Source organism: Canis lupus, chromosome 21 (assembly GCF_048164855.1).
Source record: "Canis lupus baileyi chromosome 21, mCanLup2.hap1, whole genome shotgun sequence".
Taxonomy (NCBI): Eukaryota; Metazoa; Chordata; class Mammalia; order Carnivora; family Canidae; genus Canis; species Canis lupus.
In genome coordinates this window covers 57437685-57455134 of record NC_132858.1, presented here as the reverse complement: position 1 = coordinate 57455134, position 17450 = coordinate 57437685, and positions in this window count along the sequence as shown.

The window sequence follows — 17450 nt, the reverse complement described above, 5'->3', positions numbered from 1 at the left end:
GTCCTGACATCTCTTCCAGGGCCACGCTGAACGCCCCGCAGGCCCTCTGTGCCCCAGGCACACAGGCACGGGGATGCGGGGAGGGGAGGAAGTGCCCCGGAACTCGGCCATCCTGGGCCCTCAGGACAGAGGGAGTACAGACCTCCCAGGTCGCTGTGCACAGACCCTGGTGACCTGAAGCTCCCTGGCTGTCACTCTGTCCCAGCCCCTCCTGGCCCAGGGGACACAGCCTGAGTCCAAGTAAAGTCTGTGGGGTCCTGACCCTGGCGTCTGGCTGCCCCTGGAAGGCACGGGTGGATGTCAGCTCTGTGTACCTGACGGCGCCCCCGCAGGGGCTGTTTGGGGCCTGGATGGTGCCCCATCCTCCTCTCTGGGTGTCTCTCCACACTCCATGCATAGAGTTCTGGGAGACACAGAAACGGGCTGGCTGTGCATTTTCACACAACACTTTATTGACTTTCTACAGCAAAGGGGCTCAGAGCCTAATACGCTCCTTCCCCTGGGGAGGGAGACCTTTCTGTCCTTTAGGGGAGGGCAAGAATCACACGGTGGGGGGGGCGGGTACTAGAGTCCACATCGTGGGAGCATGTGTGGACTCCGGGTGGGGGCGTGTGTCCTGAGATTTCAGGCTGAGTGACTGTTCTAAAGACAGCAGAGATGACCTGGACCTGCAACTTATGGGCTCCTGCACTGGGCCCCCGCAGGGCAGCTGAACCCCTGCCTTGGGCCCTCTGGGGCCCCAATACCTGGAAGAGCCAGCCTCCTGGTGTGGGGTCGGGTGGGGCCAACTGGCCTATCCATCCTCTCCCTACCCTGGGGTGTCCCGGGATCCCCAGGCCTGCCCTAGGTTAGCAACCTGGATCTGTGGGGCATGCCCAGGGCCCAGGAGGCCACATCCAGCTGTGAGAGGGCTCGCTCAGCCTGGGGCCAGAATCCAGGGCTGGCCAGGACCTTGGGGGCCTGGATCCCATTAGTCTTTGTGTTGGGCCTGGGAGGAGCTCAAATCAACCTAGCCCCCACAGAGTGCAGAGCCAGGTCAGCCCAGGTCACTCTGGGTTAGGGCCTGGTGTCCTATGCAGGGTGTGCCGCCCTCCAGGAGGGACAGTGGGCGGAGACAGGGCCCAATGTGTCCTCTGCACCACTCACCTACACCCAGCCTTTCGGGGATCGCTGCCTTCTCTCCTCCCTGCAATCTCTGGGTTCTCTATGGGACAATCGGGCTTCTGATGGGAGCAGGGTATCCAGAGAACCCCGGGGAGGCTGAGCATGTCCCACAGGGGGCAACTGCACTGGGTCCTTGCTGGGGGCTGATGGTGTGGGGGTGGATGTTGTGGGGTAGGGATATGATGGTGGTGGTATATTAGGAAGGTACAAATATTATCCTTGAATCAATATTAAAATATTCGCATTAACCAAAGACCATACTTTATTCAGATTTCCTTAGTTTTTGCTAAGTTACCATCCCTCATATCACATTCCATTTGTACTCATGTTTTCTTAGGCTCCTCTGGATTGTGAAGTCTTTCAGCCTTTCCTTGTTGTCATTGAACTGGAACACTTTGAGAAGTAGAGTATTTTGTAAAATTTACCTCAGTTGGGAAATGTCTGTTGTTTATCTCATGATTGAAATCTTTTTGTGGATTATATACAGATATATAATGCCATTTTTAGTATATCATATAAAGGATAGATATTATCAACATGATTTATCAGTCTTGGTATCGATCTGATCATCTTGCTGAGGTAGTGATTGTCAGCTTTCTCCGTAGTAAAGTGATTTCTATTAGTATTATTAGTATTATTATATTATTTTTATATAAATATTTTCATATTATATTTTGTAGAAGGAAGTTACTATGTGTATTCCATACATAAGATTGGGAGGCTATGCTAATCAACTTGAGGGTGGAATGTCTGCACAACTTCTTTGAAAATCTTCTACATGGGAGATTTCTCTTCCTTCTGAGTTTGTTTGTTTCTTTTAAAAGATGTCATTTATTTATTTGAAAGAGAGAGGAGAGATAAACCATGAGCGAGAGAGGCAGATGGAGAGGGAGAATCAGGTTCACTGCTGAACAGGGAGCCTGCCTTGGGACCTGGATCATGATCTGAGCCTAAGGCAGAAGCTTAACTGACTGAGCCACACAGATGCCACTTTTTCTTTCTTTTTTTTTTAATAATAAATTTACTTTTTATTGGTGTTCAATTTGCCCACATACAGAATAACACCCAGTGCTCAGCCCGTCAGTACCCGTCATGGATTCACCCCACCCCCGCCCTCCTCCCCTTCCAACACCCCTAGTTCATTTCCCAGAGTTAGGAGTCTTTATGTTCTGTCTCTATTTCTGATATTTCCCACACATTTCTTCTCCGTTCCCTTATATTCCCTTTCACTCTTATTTATATTCCCCAAGTGAATGAGAACATGCAATGTTTGTTCTTCTCCGATTGACTTACTTCACTCAGCATAATACCTTCCAGTTCCATCCACTTTGAAGCAAATGGTGAGTATTTGTCGTTTCTAATGTCTGAGCAAGGCCCACCTTTTCTCTCTCTTCATCTTTTGAGTCTCCTATGATATGAATGTTATTGATTTATAAGTGGCTGACATCCCTACATCTGTCTCTGTGGTCCATAACCTTTCTTGTCTTGAAGGCTTCCACTTGGGACTGCATCTCAGTTATAGCATTTTTAACATTGGCCTGACTCGATTTTAGTTCTTTTATTTCTACAGTAAGGGATTCTCTAGTTTTGTTCTGTGCTCTTTTTCCAGCCCAGCTGCTATCTTTATAATCATTGTTTTAAACTGTAGTTAGACATCATATATGGGTATTGATGAACTTCCTGGCTGTGAGTACAACCTCATGTTATTTTATGGAGGTGAATTTCTCCATCTCATTATTTTTTCCAGAAAAGAAAGAAGGAAGAAAAAGAAAAAACAAGAAAAACTATAGCAACTGCCCCCCCCCCAAAAAAAACCCACCAGATTATATTGGCCTGCTTGTTAAAGATTCTAAATCCCAAAGCAAGAAAAACAATTAAAGTACCATGAAAGTAAATATAAGAAATATATAAGGTACATACATAAAAATTAAAATAAGGCAATTTATAAAATAGAATCAAAGAAAATACATGAAAATAAAGCACAAAGTACAAAGGAAGCCAGACCCAACTTTCCAGGCAGAGCTGAACCTCTGCAGCCTCTGGGGTCCGACATCTTGGTGGCAGCGAATGGTCTGTGCATGGTCTCGGGATGGGTCTTGGTGCTGATTCTCAGGTGCACATCTGCGTGGTAGATGCACCTGCGGGGTCAGAGGCAGGGTGGGCGTCAGCGCCTCTGGCCTCCAGTGGGCGGCGCTGTGCTGCTCCCTGAGTCTCCCTGCTGATGGGCGGGATTTGGGTGGGGACGCTGGGTCCTCTGGCGCTGGGGCTGAGCATCCCATCCCCCCATCTGCAGGGGCCTCGACAGAAGAGCCGCCAACCCCCCGGGTCTCTGCTGCTTCTCTCAGAACCCTGCTTTTACTCTGCCTGCGTCCGAGCTTCTTTTGGTTTTGTTTTTTTATCTCAGACTGTTGTGCCCAAGATTGCGAATCCGAGAAACCACCGAGAAGCCGACACCAATGCAAGCACACGAGGGTTTATTTACAAGCTCGAGCTTGTGTCCAAGTACACCCGACATAGCGGAGCAGGGACTTGGACCCCGACGTGGGTTTTAGCTTAGTTTTAAGGGCTCGTCTCAGGGACCTCCAGGAGGGCTGGAGCAATTCCTCAAGTTCTGTTTACATTTTGATATGGGGCCTTCTAGGGCATTGAGCTCTGTTCTCATTCTAATAGGGGCTTCCTGCCCTTGTCCTGAACTGTTTTGATTCTATTGTGGGGCTTTCTAGGACATTAAGATGTAAACAGTAAAGGTTCCACAACTGGAAGGGGAACTCACACTGTCCCTATATGCTGAAGACGTGGTACTACAAACAGGAAACCTGAGAGCCTCCACCAAAACCTGTTAGAACTAAGGAGTGAGTTCAGTAAAGTCACGGGACACAAACTGACCCTACAGAGCAGAGTAGCCTTGCTGTGTCCCGACAATGAGCACTCGGGAAGGAAATGAAGGACGTGACTCCCTTCTCAGGAGCATCACAGAGAATAAATAATGAGACTGAACCAAAGGAGCACAAGACTTGTGCAGTGAGCCATACCAGTCACTGGGAGGCCGTCCTGGGCTCGTGGGGTGGGAGCCTCATCTTGTGAAAATGTCCGCAGTTCCTGAAGCGACCCTCAGTTTCAATGTCATTCGTATCAAAATCATGGTGGCAGGTCTTAGAAATAGGAAAAAAAAACCCATAACATCTATCCGCCCCCACAAATGACCCTGGACAGCAAATCAGTATTGGAGAAGCAGGACAGAGTGGGACACAGCACTTTCCTATTTCAAACGATGTCACAGAGACACAGGATATAGCAGTGTTGTTCTGGGACCCCTGGCTGGCTCTGTTGGTTAAGCATTCGACACCTGACCTCACCTCCCGTCCTGATCTCGGGGTCGTGAGTTCTAGCCCTGGGCTGGGCCATGGACGAGGTGTGGAGCCTACTTAAACAAACCAGACCCACGGGGGGTGGTCCCGGCATAAGCTGAAGGAGCAGAACAGAGAGTCCAGAAGGAATTGTGCTCTGATACCGCTGTTTTTTTAACTTAATTTAATTTAAACCCAATAATTAACGTATAGTGTATTATACTTTCAGAGGAAGAATTCAGGGATTCACCAGTTGGAGATAACAGCAGTGCATGTGACATCACGTGCCCTTCTACATGCCAGTTCCCTGTTATCCCCTCGCCCATCCCCTACCCTCCAGCGACCCTCAGTTTGTTCCCTATAATTAAGAGTTGGTATTTCCTGCATCTGTTTTCATCTTATTTGTTTTTCCTTCCCTTCACAGATGTTCATCTGCTTTGCTTCTTTAATTCCACCTATGAATGACACCACACGGTCATTCTCATTCCCGACTGACTTATTTCACTTAACATGATTTCTCTAGTTCTATCCACGTCATTGCAAATGGCAATATTTCCTTCTCTTTGATAGCTGAGTACCATTCCTCTCTCTATGACCATCATCTATCCCCCATCCTCTTTATCCATCAACTGCCTGAGGGCACCGAGACTCCTCCCACAGTGTGGCTACTGTGGATCTGGCCGTTGTGGACATTTGGGTGCTGGTGTCCCGAGTCTCACTGCATCTATATCTTTGGAGTCAGCTCCAGGCCCTGCACCTGCTGGTCGCAGGGCGGCTCTATTTGTAACTTCCTGAGGAGCTCCACAGTGTTTCCATGGCAGCTGCACCAGCCCGTGGTCCCGCCCACAGTGGAAGAAGGTTGAATGAGTTTTGCAGGACATGGTAAAAGTCTGGTCCACATTTCATTTTGTGGTCTGTGGGCTCCAATTCCTTGTCCTTAAGTATTTCTGGGGAAGCAGGGTGTTGGGCTCCGTTTCAGTGAGACGTTTCCGATGCTAACAGGCCACAGCTGGAGCCTGGAAGGAGGCAGGTGCTGCGCCCTGCACCAGCAAGCTGCCTCCTGCACAGCCTCCTGCAGCGCCTAGTGGCCCGAAGGGGGCGCCGGAGCCCAGACCCCACCCAGGGGGCCTGCATGTGCAGTAGGCCTCCTCTGCCTGCACTAACAGGAGCCAGCCTGTGCTGGGAAGGCCTGAGGAGGACATGGGGACGCGTCCACCCTGATGAGCCACAGCCTCCTCAGGATGCGCAGGGAGTCTAAAGGGGGACATTGGGCTGCGTTCACGCTGACAGGAGCCCCAGTCTCCTCAGGACATGCGGTGAGGCTTCAGGAAGATGTGGGCCCGCATACACCCTGATAGGAGACCCTGGGCTGCCTCAGGACCCACGGGGATGATTCAGAATATTGTGGGCCCACATCCACGCTGACAGGAGCCCCTAGGCCACCTCAGGATCTGCGGGGAGGCATCAGGAAGATGTGGCACCGCGTCCACGCTGACAGGAGCCCCTGGGCCACCTCAGGACCCGTGGGGAGGCTTCAGGAAAATGTGGCACCGCGTCCACTCTGGTAGGAACTCCCAGGCCCATCAGGATATAAGTTGAGGCTTCTGGAAGCTGGGGGCCGCATTCAGGGTGACAGGAGCCGCGGCCTCCTCAGAACCCTCGGTGACAATTTGGGTGTACGTGTGGTCACATCCACACAACAGGACGCTGACTTCCTCAGGACCCCTGGTGTAGTCTTCGGGAATTATGGGGACGCGTTCATGCGGACAGAAGACCCCAGCCTTGTCAAGGCCTCTGGTGAGGCTTAAGAAAGATGTGGGTGCCTCATGCACACTGACAGGAATCTCCAGCCTCCTCAGGACACACTGTGAAGGTTTGGGAAGATTTGGGGCCAGGTCCATGCTGACAGGAGCCCCCAGTCTCCTCAGGTCTTATGGTGAGGCTTGAGGAAAATGTGGGGCCACATCAACACTGACAGGACACCCGTCCTCCTCAGGATCTGCACTTCGGCTTTGGGATATATGGGGCTGGGTCTATGCTGACAGGAGCCCACAGCCTCCTCAGGACCCATGGTGAGTTTTCTGGGGGGCGTGGGGTCATGTCCAGGCTGACAGGAGCCCCCGGCCTCCTGAGGACCTGCTGTGAGGCTTCCAGAGGATGTGAAGCATACTCCACAGTGACAGGAGACCCGGCGTCCTCAGGACCCGCTGACTATGACTCAGGACCCGTGGGGCCATGTCCGCACTCACAGAGCCCGGCTTCCTCAGGACCCCCTGGAGGACTCTGGAGGTGCCGTTGGGGACCACATACATATCAGAAGGGACTTCTCAGAACCACAGGGTAAGTGAATGGGTAGAATGAATGGTAGGGTCAGGGGAGTGGAGGCAGTTGGTGGTTAGCTTTAGGTTAGATGTTAGGTGTTAGTGATTATGCTTATGGTTATGGATTAGAGGTTAGAGTGAGGGATAAGAGTAAGGGTCAGTGGTTAGGAGTTAGGATGTGGGTTAGGGGTAGGGGCAGGATTTAGAGTTAGGGTTAGGGTTTAGGCTTTAGGGATTAGGGCAGGAGGTTCGGAGTTGGGGTTAGGGTTATGGTTAGAGTTAGGGTTGGGCTTAGGTTTGCAGTTAGGGTTAGGGATTAGGGTGTGAGTTAGGGTTAGGGGTTAGACTTAAGGGTTAGAGTTAAAGTTAGGGCTAGGTTTAGGGTTAGGGTGGGGATTAGGATTAGGATAGGGGTTAGGGCTAGGGGTAGTGTTAGTGTTTGGTTTGGGGTTTGGGTCAGGTCAGGGTCAGTGTACGGTTTTGGAAAAGGGTAAGATATAGGGTTAAGGATTGGGTTAGGGGTTGGTTTTAGGGTACGGGTTAGGGTACAGTTTGTGGTATGAGATAGGATTAGTATTAGAGGGTTAGGGTTAGGGTACAGATTAAGGTTAGGAATAGGATTTGAGTACATTAAGTTAAGTTTAGGTTTAGAGGTTAGAGTTAGGGTTAGATTTAAGGTAGGGGTCGGGGTTAAGGGTTTAGAATAGGTTTAGGATTTAGGGTGAGGCTTGACAGGAAGGTTTGGTGCATGTGTTTTGGTCTTGGGTTTGTGTTTGGTTTTCGATTAGTGATAGGTCTTGTTTAAGGTTTAGGTTAACATTAGGCTGAAGTGTAGGGTTAGGCTTATGTCTGTGTATGGGTAGAGTATGGGTCTTGGCATGTGCCTGCCCTGGGACTCCTAATATCTAGGGCAGTTTAGTTTTATGAACTCTATTTATGTTTGGGTTAAAGGTAGCCTGACTCCACCAAGTCTGTGGCCTCCCCAGAGAATCAAAATCCAGGCTTCTGCTTGGGTGAGAATAGGCATGGTAGTCTTCTCCTGAGCTGAGCTAAGGAGGGGTTTTGTGGCTCTAAATGCTCTTTATTTGGATTTTCAGTTGCCTTTCTGATTTTATCTCTAGTGCGCTCATGTTTCATCAATACTAGCAATTATTATTTTAAAGTTTTACTTGAATTCCTGTTTGTAAACACAGTATGATATAGTTTCAGGTTTACCACATAGTGATTCAACCCTTGGATATAACGCCTGGTAGTGGTCAGAGGTGACTTCCACTATCCCAAACCCCTGATTCCCCTTCCCGCCCACCTTCCTCTGGTATTGATTAGTTTATTCTCTGTGGTTAAGAGTGTGTATCTTGGTTTGCTTCTCTCATCCCCCCCCTTTGCCCCTTTGCCAGTTTGTTTGGTTTCTTAAAATTCACATGTGAATGCAATTGTATGGTATGTGGTATCTGTCTTTCTCTGACTGACTGAGTTCATTTAGCATAAGTCTTTACAATTCTCCCACGTCATTGTAAATGGCTTCATTTCATCCCTTCTGATGACCCAGTGATGTCGCAGTGTGTATATTTACCACATCGTCTCTGCCCATTCATCTGTCGATGGACATTTGGGCTGTATCCACAGATTGGCTGTTGTTGATAACGCTGCTACCAACACTGGGCTGCGTGTCCCTCTTTGAATCTACTAAACTACTTTTGTATCCTCAGGGTAAATACCTAGCTGTTTAATTTTTGAATCAGAGGGTAGCTCTATTTTTAACTTCTTTTTTCAAATTATTTTTATGATAGTCACACAGAGAGGCTGAGACACAGGCAGAGGGAGAAGCAGGCCCAATGTACCGGGATCCCAATGTGGGATTCGATCCCGGTTTTCCAAGATCACGCCCTGGGCCAAAGGCAGGCACCAAACCACTGCGCCACAAGGAATCCCCTATTTTTAAATTTTTGAGGACCCTCCACACTGTTTTCCACAGTGGCTGCACATTTTCGCATGCCCAGCAGGAGTGTAAGGGGGCTCCCTCTTATCCATAGCCTCACCAACACCTGTTGTTTCTTGTGTTGTTAATTTTAGCCATTATGATGGCTGTCAGGTGACATCTCATTGTGGTTTTGGTTTGCATTTCCCTGCTGATGGGTGATGCTGAGTGTCTGTCCGTGTGTCTGGTGGCCATCTGGATGTCTTGACAGACACAAAGTCCATTCATGTCTTCTGCCCATCTGCAGTTGGATAATTTGTGTTTAGGATGCTGAGATTTATATTTGCTTTATGTATTTTGGATACTAAATCTTTATTGGATGTGTTGTTTACAAATATCTCCTCTCATTTTGTATGTTGCCTTTTAGGTTTGGTTGTTTCCTTCACTTTGTGGAAGCTTTTTCAATTTGATGAAGTCCCAATAGTATTTTTGCTTTTGTTTCCCTCAACTCAGAGGCATATCTAGAAAGAACATCCAATGGCCAATGTCAAAGACGTTGCTGCCTATCTTTTCTTCTTTGATTGGTTTCAGGTCTCACATTTAGTCTTTCATCCATTTTGAATTCATTTTTTATATATATGGTGTAAGAAAGTGGTCGAGTTTCATTCTTCTGCATGTGGCTTCCTGGTTTTCCCAACACCATTTGTTCTTATCCTGGGGTCAGGGTTAGGGTTTGTTGAAGAGACTGTCTTTGTGCCATTGGATATTCCTTCCTGCCTTGTTGTCGATTAATGGATCATAGAGTTACAGGTTTGTATCTTGTTTCGGCTTTCCATTCTGTTCTATTGATCTAAGCGTCTCCTGTTGGGAGATCCTTGATTGCTGATTCAATTTTGTTGCTGGTTATCTGTCTGTTCAAGTTTCTTATTTCTTCATCATTTTTGCTATGTTATATATTTCCAGGAATTGATCTATTTCTTCCAGGTTCTTGGTTGCTGGCATATAATTTTTCATAATGTTCTCTTATAGTCGTTTGTATTTCTCTAGTGTTGGTTGTTATTTCTCTTTTCTCATTTGTGATTTTATTTGGGTCCTTTCACATCTTTTTATCTTTTTTCTTTTTTTAAGTTTTTATTTATGTATTCATGAGAGACACACAGAGGCAGAAGTATAGGCAGAGGTTAAATGAGGCTCCATGCGGGGAGCCTGATGTGGGACTTGATCCCTCAGGACCCCGGGTTCATGACCTGAGCCAAAGCAGATGCTCAACCACTGAGGCACCCAGGTGCCTTGCTGATTCAATTCCTTTGCTACTTATGGGTCTGTTCACATTTTCTATTTCTTCCTATTTCAGTTTTGCTCGTTTGCACATTTCTAGGGATTTGTCCATTTCCTCCTGGTCTCCCAGTATGTTAGCGTATAATCTTTCATAGTATTCCCTTATAATTGTCTTATTTTTCTGGTGTTGATTGTGATCTCTCTTCTCTCATTTGTGATTTTATTTATTTAGGTTTTCTCTTTTCTCGTTGATAAGCCTGGCTAGGGCTTGATCCATTTTATTAATTATTTTGAAGAACCAGCTCTTAGTTTCGTTATTCCCTTCTACTGTTTTGTTTTTTCTGTATTGTTTATTTCTGCTCTCATCTTTATTTTTTCCCTTCTTCTGCAGGCTTTAGGCTTTGTTTGTTATTCCTTTTCCAGCCTCTTTAGGTGTAGGGTTAGGTTGTGTATGGGAGACATCTTGTTTTTGAGGTAGGCCTGTATTGTTGTATACTTCCCTCATAGGACTGCCTTTGCTACATCCTAGAGGTTTGAAGAAACATGTTTTCATTTTCATTTGTTTTAAATTTCCTATTTAATTTCCTGGTTGCTGCATTCATTATCTAGTAGGATGTTCATAATCTCCATGTATTTTTAGTCTGTCCAAATTTTTTCATACTTTTGACTTAGCGTTTCATAGCCTCGTGGTCCAAAAATGTACATGGTGTGATTTCAGTCTTCTTGTACCTCTTGTACCTGTTGAGGGGTGATTTGTGGGCCATGATATGATCTGTTCTGGTGAATGTCCCATGTGCACTTGAAAGGAATGTGTATTCTGCTTTAGAAGAAATGTTCAGAGTATATCTGTTGAGTCCCTTTGGTCCAGAGTGTCAAGGTTATTGTTCCCCTGTAGGTTTTCTGCATAGATGATTGGTTCATTGCCATAAGTGGGTGTTAAAATCCCCTGTCATTGTATTATTATCAGTGAGTTTCGTACGTTTGTTGTTAATTGGTTTGTATATTTAGTTACTCCCATGTTGGCAGCATAAATATTTAGTTGTTTGATCTTGATAGTCTTTTTAATTATGAAATAATGCCCTTCTTCATCGCTTCTTAAAGTATTTGTTCTTTCTTTTTTGAAATGTAAATATTTTATTTATTATTCATGAGAGATACACAGAGAAGCAGAGGCAGAAATATATGCAGAAGGAGAGGCAGGCTCCCCAAAGGGAGGCCGATGTGGGACTCGATCCTGGGATCCCAGGATCACCCCCTGAGCCGAAGGCAGATGCTCAACCACTGAGCCAACAGGTGTCCCCCAGGGTTTTGTTTCAAATCTAGTTAGTCTGATATAAGTATGGGTCCTCCAGCTTTCGTTTGATATCCATTACATTTATAGATGGTTTTCCGTCCCCTGACTTTCAATTTCCCGGTGTCTAAAGGTCTAACGTGAGCATCTTGTAGGCAGCATACAGATGGATCTTGTTTTTTTTAATAATGATTTTATTTATGAGAGAGAGAGATAGAGAGGCAGAAAATTAGGCAGAGAGAGAAGCAGATTCCCCACCAGGAGCCCAATATGGGACTGGATCCCAGACTCCAGGATCACACCCTGAGTCAAAGGCAGAGGCTCAACCCCTGAGCCACCCAGGTATCCCGGATCCTGTTTTTTAAGCTACTCTGATACCCTATATCTTTTGATTGGATCATTTAGTCTATCAGAATTCACAGTGATTATTGAAAGATATGAACTTATTGCCTTTGTGTTACCGGTAGAGTTGGTGTTTCCAGTGACGTTCTCTTGTCTTTTCTAGTCTTTGTTGCTTTTGGTCTCTTTTTTTCGCCCACTGGAACAGTCCCTCTTAAAATTCCTTACTGGACTGGTTAAGTGGTCCTGAACTCCTTTATATTTTGCCTGTCTGGGACAATCTGTCACTCTCCTTCTATCCTGAATGACACCCTTGCTGAAGAAAGAATTCATACAAATTGGACTCCAATAAAAAGAAATTTAAAATCATAAAATAAATTTTTGCTATTATGATTGAGGTAAATGGCATTTAGGCGGAAAACTAGAAGCTGAAAGGGAGGAGGACAGATTTCACCATCCATAGCCTTCACAGGGACCTGGTATCCTTTCCTAGGAGGGCCCCCCCCTCCGTAGGATGCTTCCTGACCCTCTGTGCTCCTTGTTGGAACCCATCAGGCACATCTCCATACCTCCGGGACCTCTGCAGTCGTGGTTTATACCGCCTTCCATGGATCCTATAGGGGACCACAGCGTCATGTATGGAATCATGTAGCTGCTTTTTGACAACAATGGGGGGATTCTGACTTTTGTTGGTTTTGGGGTGTGTGTGTATATCACATGCAGCTATCACATGAATCTATCGGATCCTCTGGCTGGGTCACCCAAATGCCGAAATGGTTGGCACAACATCATTTCTGTTGCTGGAGCTGGGCGGCTAGCTGGGGTCTCCTGGCCGACCCGGTGCTTGCTCGTGCAGTGACTTTCCACTGGAGGGTCAGCAGAGCTGGAAGGTCCAGCTCGGCCACATTCTCATGTCTGGTAGTGGGGCCCGCCATGTGCCGGCTGATTCTCTTCTCCCAGATGCCTCTCCAGTAGGGAGCCAGATATCGGGGCCACCCTGGGGAGGCCCTCAATGTCCCAGGCACACAGTCACAGGGATGATGGGTGGAGGAAGGGCCCCGGAACACAGCCAGCCCAGGCCCCCTGGACAGAGGGAGCACAGACCTCCAGGTGGCTTTGCACAGATCCTGGTGACCTGAGGCTTCCTGGCTGTCACTCTGTCCCAGCCCCTCCTGGCCTGCGGGGCACAGCCTGAGTCCCAGTAAAGTCTGTCAGGTCCTGACCCTGGCGTCTGGCCACCCCTGGAAGTCACATGGGGACATCAGCTGGGTGTGCATGGTGGCGCCCCTTTCAGGGGCTGATGGGGCCTGGTTGGTGCCCCCTCCTCCTCTCTGGGGGTCTCTCCAAGCTCCGTGCACAGTGTTCTGGGAGACACAGAAATGGGCTGGCTGTGCATTTTCGCACCACATCACTTTATTGACTTTCTACAGCAAACGGGCTCAGCGCCGAGGGTGCGTGCCTTCCCATGGTGAGAGAGACCTTTCTGTCCTTTAGGGGGGAGGGCAAGAATGACACAGGTTGTGGGTGTGGATGCTGGAGTCCCCCACCTGGGAGCATGTGTGGAATCCGGGTGGGGGCTCATGTCTTGAGGTTTCAGCCTGAGAGACCGTTCTGAGGACAGCAGAGCTGACCTGGACCTGCAGCTCATGGGCTCCTGTGCAGGGTCCCCACAGGGCAGCTGGACCCCGGCCTCGGGCTCCCTGGGGCCCCAGCACCTGGAGCAGCCTGCCTCATGGTGTGGGTGCGGGTTTGGCCCACTGGCCTACACCTGCTCTCCCCACCCTGGTTGTCCCAGGATCCAAAGGGTGCCCTAGGTCAGCGACCTGGTTCTGTGGGGTACACCCAGGGCCAAAGAGGCCACATCCAGCTTTGAGAGGGCTCACTCAGCCCGGGGCCAGAATCCAGGGCTGGCCAGGGCCATGGGGGGCTGGATCCCATTAGTCTTTGTGTTGGGCCTAGGGGGGGCTCAAATCAACTCAGCCAGGTCAGCCCAGGTCCCTCTGGGTTAGGGGCTGGTGTCCTGTGCAGGGTGTGCCGCCATCCAGGAGGGGCAGTGTGTGGAGGCAGGGCATGGTGCATCCTCTGCACCACTCATCTGCACCCACCCTGTCAGGGGCTCCATGTCTTTCCTCCTCCCTGCAACCCCTGGGTACTCTATGGGATACCTGGGCTTCTGATGGGATTAGGGTATGCAAAGAAAGCAGGGGAGGCTGAACATGTTCCACAGGGGGCACCTGCACCGGGTCCTTGCTGGGGGTAAATCGTGTGGGGGTGAATGGTGTGGGGGCAGGAGTATGATTCTGGTGGAGTGTGGGGGTTGGTGTAGGGGGGATGGTGTTGTGGTATAGTGTGGGTGGGGATTGTGTGGGGCTGTGTGGGTGTGAGGGGGATAGTGTAGGTGGGATGCCATTGGGGATGATGATGTAGGGGGATGATGTGGGAGTGGGGAATGAGGGGGGCCTACGGACACAGGGTATCTCTTCCTCTAAGATGCAAAAGGAAACATCTACAATTAAAGGCGACCCCAGTCTGGGGTTTATTGTGACACCTGCCCCTGGGGCGCGGTGTGGTCATTGCAGGGCCTTGGATGCACTGGGGGCATTATCTGGGGGTCATCATATTATGTGTGTTTACAAATTGCAAATTGTCTCAAATTAAATGCATAGAATTTAGAAATATATAAAGCACCGAGAGTGGGTGTCACTCTGACCCGTCCGACCCACATGGGATCGATGTGTGTCCTGCTCCAGCCGCGGCCATGCTGCTTGGCCCCCAGGTCCGGTTCCATCCCCCCATGTCCCCAACCCTGTCCCCTGCTTCTCAAGGGGCCGTCCCTCTCCCCAGTGGTGTTCAGCTCCCATGGCAACCCCTGGAGGCCCCATCCTAGTAGCCTCCTCATCCCTGAGGCCCGGGGGTGTGGGCACGGGAGAGATCCCAATCACCCTACCATGGAGGGGTGTGTTGTTGGCTGCTGTTTCTCCCCCTGGCCTCAGAGTCCCCATTTTCCCTATCCAGAAGCTCCCAGGGCCCCAAAGCCCCCTGGCCCAGCAGCCTCACCTGGCCCTTAGCAGTCATAAAACATGATGTGGCTGCCGAACATCTTGTTGACCTCCAGGTCTACCTGTTTGATGTCCTAGGAGGAGACCAGGGCCTCCTCCTTCATTTCCTGTGGGAAAACCAGGAAGGAGGAGCAGGCGTCGGGGACACAGACCCCGACCTGTCACGAGCTGCTGTGCTGGACAGGGAGCCCTGTGGTCACCACGGGAGTGTGTCCTGCCGAAACCTCCTTCCTTCCTCTGGGAGGCCAGTGACAGCGGGAGTGCTCACCGTGCTCGTGGGACCTGTGTGATGGCCTGTGCCCAGCTGTTGTGTGTGGGGAGGTGATTGAGTGTCACCCAGAGTGGGAGGGGATAGGGGTTCAGCCAAGGTGGTAGGGAACACGGGGGTGTTGTGACCAAGATTGCGAATCCCAGAAACCACAGAGAAGCCGACACTGATGCAAACACATGAGGGTTTATTTATAAGCTCAAGCTTGTATCCAAGTATACCCAACACAGCGGAACAGGGACTTGGACCCCGAGGAGAGTTTTACCTTAGTTTTAAGGGCTGGTCTCAGGGACCTCCAGAAGGGCTGGAGCAATTCCTCAAGTTCTGTTTACATTTTGATATGGGGCCTTCAAGGACATTGAGCTCTGTTCTCATTCTAATAGGGGCTTCCTGCCCTTGGCCTGGGCTCAGTTTTGATTCTATTGTGGGGCTTTCTAGGACATTAAGCTGTAAACTTTTGTTTTTTTCCTGTAACTGAAGTAATGTAAATTTCAGCTCTTCTTCACAGGGACCTGGGATGGCTGGGCATGTGCTAACGCTGAATTTTAATTGGAATGACCTTAATTCTCTCAGCCTCCATGCATCCTGTCCCATCCTCTCCTAGCTAGGCCTCTTAGCTCCTTTCCCCTTCCCCAGAGCTCCTAAGAGATCAATTGCAAATGATCTCAGCGTGGCACCCTTGTTGGGGGACAGGCCCAGTGATTTGGAATCAGGAAACCTGGAGTGCGGGCATCCCAGCTGTGCAGCGGGATTCGGGATTCGATGCTGCAGACTTATTCCCTAAGGCTATCTTGACAACTGACTTTGTACATAGAAAACCTCTCCTTTGTCTTTAAAAGATGAGGAGCGAGTCAAAGCATTTTCTCTCTGCCCATCTGATTGCTCAGATTCCTCTGAGACGTATTTCCTGTTAATAAGGATAATTTACTACTATCCGTAGTACTATGGTTAAAATATTCTGACACAAGTAGTTCAGAGGGATGACGGTTTCTCATCTCTTTCTTCACAGTTCAGTCACTCATCAGGAAATGCATCTGTATGGATTTGGAAAGAACTGAGAGACATTATTACCAATGGTCCAATTATTGTGTGAAGGATTCTTCCCTGAGATTCTTCCCCTGTTTCAACTGACACTGAAATACTGTGAACTCTTTGGAAGACAAATGTCAAGGAAATAAATGTTATGCATTGCTAATTTTAAATGCACTTGCAATATGGTGTCTATTATACTAGAATTATTTTTATCTAATTTTTGCTATTTATTATCCGTTCCTGCTTTTCAGGTTGAGGAGGCATTATACGTGTTCATAAGTGTCTTTCTTTCCTTCTGATATGAAATTCTTACTTTGTTTCCATCAAAGGAACTCTTTAAGAATAAGGCAAAAGTTAATTCAACTATTCTTAAAATGTCTTCACACTTGGAGCCTGATTCATTTAAGTCAATTTTCAAAATAAATCTTATTTATTAGGAAAAAAACAAAGATTTATAGGGAAATTGAGAAGATATTACAGTGCATTCACATGCACTTGTACTCATTTTCTCCAATTATTGATATATTACTACGGTAGAAATATTAGCTAATGAATCAATATTAAAATAGTCGCATTAACCAAAGACCATAGTTTATTCAGATTTCCTTAGTTTTTGCTAAGTTACCATCCCTCATATCACATTCCATTTGTCCTCCTGTTTCCTTAGGCTCCTCTGGATTGTGACAGTCTTTCCTTGTTGTTGTTGCACTGGAACACTTTGAGAAGTAGAGTATTTTGTAAGCTTTCCGTCAGTTGGGACATGTCTGTCATTTATCTCATAATTGAACTGTTTCTGTGGATTATATACAGAGATATACTGCCATTTTCATTATATCATATAAAGGATAGATACTATCAACATGATTTATCAGTCTTGGTATCGATCTGATCATCTTGCTGAGGTAGTGTTTGTCAGCTTTCTTCGTAGTAAACTGATTCTTTATTATTATTATTAATTTTTATTATTACTATTATATTATCAATATTATTTTAACTTTTTCATATTATATTTTGTAGGAGGAAGTTACTATGTGTATTCCACACTTAAGAGTGGGAAGCTATGCTCATGAACTTGACGGTGTAATGTCTGCACAAATTGTTTAAAATTCTTCTGCATGGGAGATTTCTCTTCCTTGTGGGTTTGTTTGTTTCTTTTTCAAAGATGTTTTTTATTTATTTGAGAGAGAGAGGAGAGAAAAACATGAGCGAGAGGAGCAGAGGGAGAGGGAGAAGCAGGTTCCCTGCTGAACAGGGAGCCTGACTAGGGACCTGGATCATGATCATAATCTGAGCCTAACGCAGAAGCTTAACTAACTGAGCCACACAGGTGCCACTCTTTCTTTCTTTCTTTCTTTCTTTCTTTCTTTCTTTCTTTCTTTCTTTCTTTCTTTCTTTCTTTCTTTCTTTCTTTCTGTTTTTTTATAATAATTTTA